Below are 8,382 nucleotides of genomic sequence, written 5' to 3'. Positions count from 1 at the left end.
TATTCATTTAATAAATACATAAATATATAACTTTAGCCTGCATTAGTGTTTTCATACCAGTCTCCCAAAACATTTTGTTTTTCTTTCTTTACCAATGAATTCAAACTGTGTCACAGCTGCTTTTGAAATGTATTGTTTTTGACACTTTGGCAAAAGGTCACCAGATCTGACTGGAGCTGCACAAATTGAGAGGAAGATCCTACGTTATGGATTTAACTTAAAAATAATATATATATATATATATATATATCTAGGGAAAACAAGGGAATAGCAAAGAAAAACTATTTTAATGACAATGACTTGATGCCTGACAGTGATGTGAGTTGGCGTCTTGTCTAAAGCCCAGAGGTGGTGACAACCCATCAGTCTGACTGTAAATCAAAAACAGATCACATGAAATTGAATATGTAGGAAATTTACAGCAAGAAAAAAAAAAAATCCCTTGAAAACATATGCCGTATGAATGATTTCCCCAGTGCGGGATCAATAAAGTTCAACCTTTATATAAATGAGGGCTGTATGTGTTAATGAGCTTTTATTCTGTTAACACACGTCAATGAATTCTACCAACCAACATATTATTAGAATTGTGACGTACCTCGACTCAGCTTGTGTAAAGCAAATAAATGCCATAGATGTTGACGTATTTCTCTGGGTATTACTTCTAAATAGACAACAATGCCTCAAATACTAGACAGAAAACCCTACATTTGGGTCATTAATATTGTTGACTTGATTATTGTGGAGAAAGAAGATGTTTGAAGACTCGGATTTAGCTGGAACGTCTCGTTGACAAGACAGATTTTCAAATGAAAAGGTCAAATGTTTTGAATGAGCTTGGGTTGCTTTCGTTTGAACTCAAAATGGAAACGGATACAGATAAAGATGCATATGATATATAGTGTTCACGCAGACGCACACACAAACATGCGTTATACACGCTATATTAAAGGTGTAATACCTAATGCTTTTATCAATGATACTAATAAAATATCTTAAATTAATGAGTGACTGAGTTAATGATACTTAATGAGTAACAGCATTTTTTTCTTAATACAGTTTTTTAATGTATTTTTTAAAATGTATTTATTATTAGGTAAACAAGTGGTTCCTAACGTTTTTGGCTTGTGACCCCATGACATCACGATTTTGTGGCCAACCCTGAGACATTTTCATTTTTCTAGAATTAGTTATTGATCATGTTTGTTAAACTGTTCTGCAAATACAGAAATACAGAAAAAAAATTAGTTGATATAATATTTTTTATCAGTATTTTTACTGCACCTTTCAGACGACCCCATTTGAATTCTAGGCGACCCTTTGTCAGGCCGTGACCCCAAGGTTTAAAAACACAGAAGTAACCCCTTCGTCATCCTTTGTCCAAAGACAATGCAAAACTAATGAGCCATTTTCTCGGCAGCGTCGTCCTGCTAATGCTGAGGAAAAAGAACAGATTGGTCTTTTTCTGACCTTGTACTTCTTTCGTAACCTCTTTTTGTGGAAATTACACTTTTATGAATATATTATAATTAAGAATATGTATTAGGGGGACATTAAGATGTAGTTTCTGCCTAATCTCTCATTTTCATGCAACGGCGTACAAGTGAAAGAGCTTAGACTTTTGTTCCCTTTTCTTCTTTACTCTCCTCCAATCGTGTTACTTTCGTTTCTTTTGTCCTTTCACAGCTTGCCGTCTCATTTGCCTTTCCTGGTCAGAGAAGATTGTTCGGGTTTTTAATTTTATTGAGGATGTTTGACCGGGCTATCACTCGGTAAATGTCACAAAAGGATGTTGGAGCTCTAAGTGCGAAGACAGTTGGTCAGCAGAGAAGACAAACAAAGACAGATTTCTTTGAATATTTTGGGGTATGAAATGATATATTCTTCAATGGAAAACAGCCTCCCTTCCAATTCTCCCCATTAGCTCAGTCAACGGCTCGGCTTTTTGAAACCAAGCTGGAACAAGTGTGTATACTCTCAGATGTGTTCAATTGATTCCCCTCTTCATACTTCAAAGCAGCAGCATCTGCAATCGCGGTGCTCGGATGGAGAAGCCGAGGGTCTCAGCTGACTGGTGGACTCAAACCTGATTGCCTCACAATTACTCCTCCAAACATAATTAGTATTCACGGAGGTGCGGGTAATTTCCAGGAGTATTTCTTAGCTACTCGGGCCTCGATAAATTAGACAAAATTAGGGGTTTTCTCTCCTTTCACAGACAACTACTAGTTGAAATGTTACACTCAAGTGCAGATGTTATTCACATAGGAAGCATTAATTAACAAGTCAGAAATGAAAAATATTCTTTCATTAGTATTAAAGATTTTAATTTTTTTCTAATTCAAACCACTCTTTTCCAAGAAGAAGAATGTTGGTATCATGACTCCATTAATGATCACATGGTAATGATTTAGATTTTTATAATGGATTTATATTTTTTCTTGTTAATGTTCATTATGTCAAGATAAAGTCATCTTGATGGTTTTGCACTGTTTTAAACTGAATTATAAAAAAAACAAAAACAAAGCTATGACACCTTTGTGTCTGCATCATTAAATACGTACACAGCTAGCTCCATAGCATCCTCTGTGAGTCTCCTATGTAAAGTACAAAGAGCAAAAAGTCTAATTTTATCAGCTAACAGCTGAGGCAGTTAACTGCGCACATGCTTGCAATTGATTTGATGTGCACAGGATGAACAAAGGTGTAAAAAATAAATAAATAAATAAATAAAGACAAAGACAGAATGCAAACACTAGCACTAGGGACACGGTTAGGAAATAGCACACAAAAAAAACAACAGGCAACCTCAGATACACAGAAGAATATTAATAACTCCCAGTCTTTTTTTTTTTTTTGGGGGGGGGGTGATTGTCGTCAACAATATTAATGAATGTACAGTCAATAACAACCCATTTGATATATATATATATATATATATGTATATATACATATATGCATACATATACATATATACAGTATATGCATATATATACACACACAAATACATACATATACACATACATACTGCATATATACACACACAATATATATATATATACATACACAACCAGACGAAAGTTAATTCCTCCATCTACTTCGTGTCACATTATTTTTCCCTACTTTTTTTTTTTTACTCTCCTACATAGTTTATAACAGTAACATGCTTAGAATAAATGAAGCAAATAAAGCATTACTGCACGATCAATGCAATAATTAGAGCATCACTAATTTTAGGAGACGTTACTTTAGGATAAGGACAGACAACAGTTCTCCTTTCTTGGCGTAGTTTTCCGGTCTCTGCTTTTTCACCATTTGAACAATTCCGTTACACCTATAACTTCAAAAACCACGCAGGCTCATAGTGAATTATTTATGAAATCGTTGCGATACACGCCACGCAGTGACAGTTTAAAAGGAGTAGTACATGTAAGCTAAAGCAACTTTTTATGTTTTTTTTTTTAAAATAATGTGTTACTGGAACCTTTGACATGACAGCCTATACTTACCATAGGTTGTTGTAACATAATATAAAACATTTAAACTACAGGTGAATGTAGGGCTTAAATAAATTCCCTGGATGTAAATCTTTATAAAAGCCACCTGGAAACCTGGTTCAAAGTCATGCACGGGTGAAATAGACAAAGAAAAAAAAGAAAATAGCAGCAGCACGTTGGACTAATGTCAATCCGTCTTCATTTTGTAAATGTAGCTGGAGCACATTCAAAAAGGCTTTAGGTAAAAACCCATTAATTAGGTTTAGAGGTTAGAAGTGTCAGGCAGCGATCTGAACTCTTCTCTCTGAGTTTTTGTAGTTCAAGGTCAGGACAGCAGCACTTTTGAGACAAAGCGATAGAGCAGCAGATAAAATGAATGAACCAGATTGGTCTAAGTACTACCTACAAGGCGTACGTTTTTTGAGAGTATGCCCAAAATGATTAAAAAAAAAAAAACAAAACAAAAACTCCTGTATGTTTCCAGTCCTAACTTTGTTTGTTTTTATTTTTATTTTGAACGGATTCTCGGTTCCAGACAGGATGTTTTTTTTTTTTTTTTTTTTTTTTAATTTAAAATATTTAGTGTTTGGGGAGTAGAGACTCTGAAACATCGCAGATCTTGAATACTTTTATTTCCCTCGACCGGTTCACTGCTGCAGACCAGTTGTGGCTGCTGCTCGGTGAAACAGCGGAAGCTAATTTTAGGCCCGGTTATTTAAATATTTATTTTGCACTCCATAATGAAAGGGTACAATGATAATAAAAATGAAAAAAAAAACCAAAACAAACAAAAACATGATAATTACACAAAGCTAGCATTGTATTTCCAGTACAAATACACCAAGCACCATATAGACTGTAGGCACCACTAAAACTCTGCAATACTGTTGGACTGACTAGGGGGCGACGCCAAGAATTCTGAACCCCAGGATTTGACAATGGACCTCTGTGTAACACACTATGAATAGGAATATGAATATATTTCTACATATTGTGATGAATTCACTATTTCACGTGAGACCGATAAAAATGACAATACATTTCTCAAAGCATAATCTGAGACAAAAAATGAAAAAATGAAAATAAATGTCTCAAAGCAAAAACACAATAATAATAATTATTATTAATAATGTTATGGTTATTATTGTTTTAATTATAATTATTATCATTATTATTCTTGTTTCTTTTTTTTCTTTTTGTCGCCTAACAGTCAGGTGACCTTGGAATCGTTCTAACTCCCTCCAAACCACTAAACCTTCCTACTACGACTTACACAGGAAATTAAAACAGTCCAATCATCATGCAGTAGCCTAGTCTGAATTCCATGTTACCGTTTGTTTCTGCATAACCCATCATGCAAAACCTTTAGCCTCCATAGTGAAAAAAGGCTCTCCAGTGTCACCATCATCAAAGCTAAGCATCCACAGGGCTAATGCATTACATCACTCAGAAACATATGGAAAGAAAATGGCATCACAGGATCTTTGATAAACATGTCATTCAAAATAACATCATTGTATTTATTTATCGAGCAAAAAAAAAAAGTAAATAAAACTGTTGAAAACATTTAACTATTTAATGAAATTCAAGAGGAATATTAGCTTCCTATGCGGTCCTACAGCTACAGTTTGGCTCCTCCTGCAGGCTAATGCTACTCAGCAGATGCTAATGGAGGCTTTCAAATAAAATCAGGTTAGTAAGTTGATGCTAAAACTAATTATTCATATGGGCTAATCTGCAGCTGTAACGCGGCACCAATAATCAGCGACTCTGCTCTGCAAAATATTCTTTTTCCAAACAAACAAATAAGTGAGTGAGGAGGGAACACGAGGAGCTGATGTCAGCGTGATCCTCACATGATCAGAGACACAGAACCACTTCAAACACCTTGATGGAGGCTGCGCTCTGATTATTTGCTGTTGTGCAGAGCATCCGGTCCCCTGGGGCAGTGACTGAATTCTCCTGGCACCTCGAGCAGTCTGGAGACAAGAGTCGCAAAAAAAAGAGCTGTCACAAAGCATTGTGGGAAATAATCAAATTAACAGCTGGCTATTTTAAAGCACCTGCATCGAATCCCGGTTGCATTTCGTTTGTAAGTCAAAATATATTTCAGATTCACATGCGACTTGCCACAGTTTAAAGCAGGGCTGTCCACATGTGTTTGGCTGCTATTCAAAGGATACAGTGGTCGAACTGAAAAGTAAATATACTTTATATACACATTATGACATGTGTTTGGCTGCTATTCAAAGGATGAGGCTACAGTGGTCGAACACATTATGTTTTTTGGATACTAATTTAATGCATGTAGCTGTATGGCATGGCAATATGATCCAATTCATTTAGTATATGGTCACTACTAATATATATAGATATTGATATACTAGGAAATCCTGATTACTACTTATTACTATATATATAGTAATATATATATATACTACTTATTGAAATTCAAATTCACAGTGGGCCAATTTTTAAAAACTGGGACAAAGTCGTGGGCCAAACTTAATATTGTTTTGAAAAATCGACTGGAATTGTTCATTTTTTTTATATGGAAGCAAACTTTAGTTTTGCGTAAACGCTGAATCTGGAACAACCAAAGCTTAATATTATAAACATGTGTCTCTCTATCTGTAGCCTCTGGAGTTCCTTTTTAATGTAAATCAACAACAAAAAAACAAATGGTATATGTTATAACATAGCCCATACACGGCCTGAGTTTGACACATGTGCTCTATAACATACATTGTTCAAAACAGGGCTCTAACAGAGGTCAAATAAGGCCAAATAAGGAGCAGCTGAACTTTGAGAAGAAATATTTTCTTTTCAATCTGAAACAATATGGTAAGCAGGAGATAAAGAAGAAGAAGAAAAGGTCATAGAACAGAGATCCAGTATGTATTCAGAGGCTATTCTGTAGATGTGAAAGTGACATCAACAATGTCTGGTTTCACCAATACGTCATCATGGGACCACAAGGAAATTAAAGTGAAAAAGAAAAAAGTCACTTCTTCAACCTTTATGTAAGTTAAGCAAGTGATTATGAAACAGTCTTTCAACCAAAACATATATTTAGGGATAATTTACATTTACATTTTATTAATTCATTAAAAAAAATATATTTTCAGTATTCAATCTGCTATTCTTTATTTTTTCTAAATGTCCCTTTATCTTTTAATTTTTTAAGACTAAAACAAAGTTAGAATAAATCAATTACTGACTGAGACATTGACATTGACAGACATATTAGCAGACTGTTATTTATGTGTTTAAGTGGACGATCACTCTGCAAAGTTGTCTTTTTCTTTCGGAATTATTGTAAAGAAAAATCACTCTGCAAAGTTGTCTTTTTCTTTTGAAATTATTGTAAAGAAAATATATATATACGTTTACATTTAGCCTTGTTTTTCCTCAGAGCACCGACTTATACATTCCACTGGATTCAGTAAAGGCAAATCTGTTCAAATGATATAGCTGTTTATATGAATTTAATCTATAATCCGTCTCAACAGTGATGTTTTCATTGCCTTAACCTTGCGTGTGCGTGTTTGTGTGTTATTGTTGGCGAGACAACACAGCTTTAACGCCCCACTGTTCCCACACAGACCAAGGTCTCACATAGCTGCCACCTTTTGGTTGCTATTTCAGGAAAAAGGCTCTTATATGGGACAGAGGTTTGGTCATTAGGCAGAGAGGACTTGTTCAGCTTGAGTGGACAGAAGAAAAAAAAAAAAAACAACCTGTGAGTTCAACGCAGCAAAACCCCATTTATCAAAAGCACTGCTGTTGGAGAACGTGACTGTCTACTTCCTGCAGAAATTACTGTCTGACTGAGTTTATGTTGTGTGGAAAAAAAACAAACACTCAAAAAGTCTATGGCATTGATGGTTACAGAGAATGTCAACAAAGGTTATATTTAGGCTGTGAATGAAAGTAGAATGAATGGAATCATGTTTTATAACTTATTCGGTAACAAATAGGTTTTTCGAAAGCACTCAAAAAGACAAAAAGCTACATTTTCTAAGTCAACCTTGGGAGATGTGGAAGTGGGGTTATGAAGAACGAGATGAGGGAAAGTGTCTATTTTCAACAACAGTGTTTTACAAAATGTTCCGACACTTGGTGACACATCTCTTAAAGACAATCCCCTGAGTGGATACTAACATTTAAAATGGCTGACACTAATCTGGATTTTATGTTAATGCTTAAATCACGGATAAAGTTAAAGAAAAAAAAAAAACTCTCAGCAAATGAACTCTGGCCTATTGTGTTCCAAAAAAAAAAAAAATCTCTCAGCAAATGAACTCTGGCCTTTTGTGTTCTGCTCTATTATCCCTTTTATTTCAGCTCTTTCATTTTCATTGTCCTTTTTTTTTTTAACCAAAATCAACTTTCAGACTATAATGAAAAATCAGTGACACTGAGGAGAAGGATAATTATTAACAATTAATATTTATAATGATGTGTCTGTCCCTTGATAGTCTCCATGAAGTCCCAGTCAAATGGATTTCAAATTCAATTTTTATTTTTCATAAGCCGTTCGAAAATGAAGAGACGTCCTCGAATCCATCTGTCCTCTGGTGGATCGAGGCAGGTTTTTCTGAGACATTTTTCTGTGCCTGTAGGGTGTAGACATTTCACTGTGTACTGTCAAAATGCAGATAGGGAGTTTGTAATAATAATTATATTTAAAAATTTAATTATACTCCCCTGTTGGACCTGGACATAGTTCAGGTTAAAGTTATGAAAGACAAATGACTAATTTAATGAATCTTTTATTATTTTTCCTTATTCACATTTTTTCAAATTTTGACATTTAATTTTTCCGGTAAAACTGAGGTCTGTTAAATGTCACGAAGTACATTGTTTATGCGGATTATATATC

This window comes from Cynoglossus semilaevis, chromosome 5 (assembly GCF_000523025.1).
Source record: "Cynoglossus semilaevis isolate Cse_v1.0 chromosome 5, Cse_v1.0, whole genome shotgun sequence".
Classification (NCBI taxonomy): domain Eukaryota; kingdom Metazoa; phylum Chordata; class Actinopteri; order Pleuronectiformes; family Cynoglossidae; genus Cynoglossus; species Cynoglossus semilaevis.
This window is presented reverse-complemented; position numbering follows the sequence as displayed.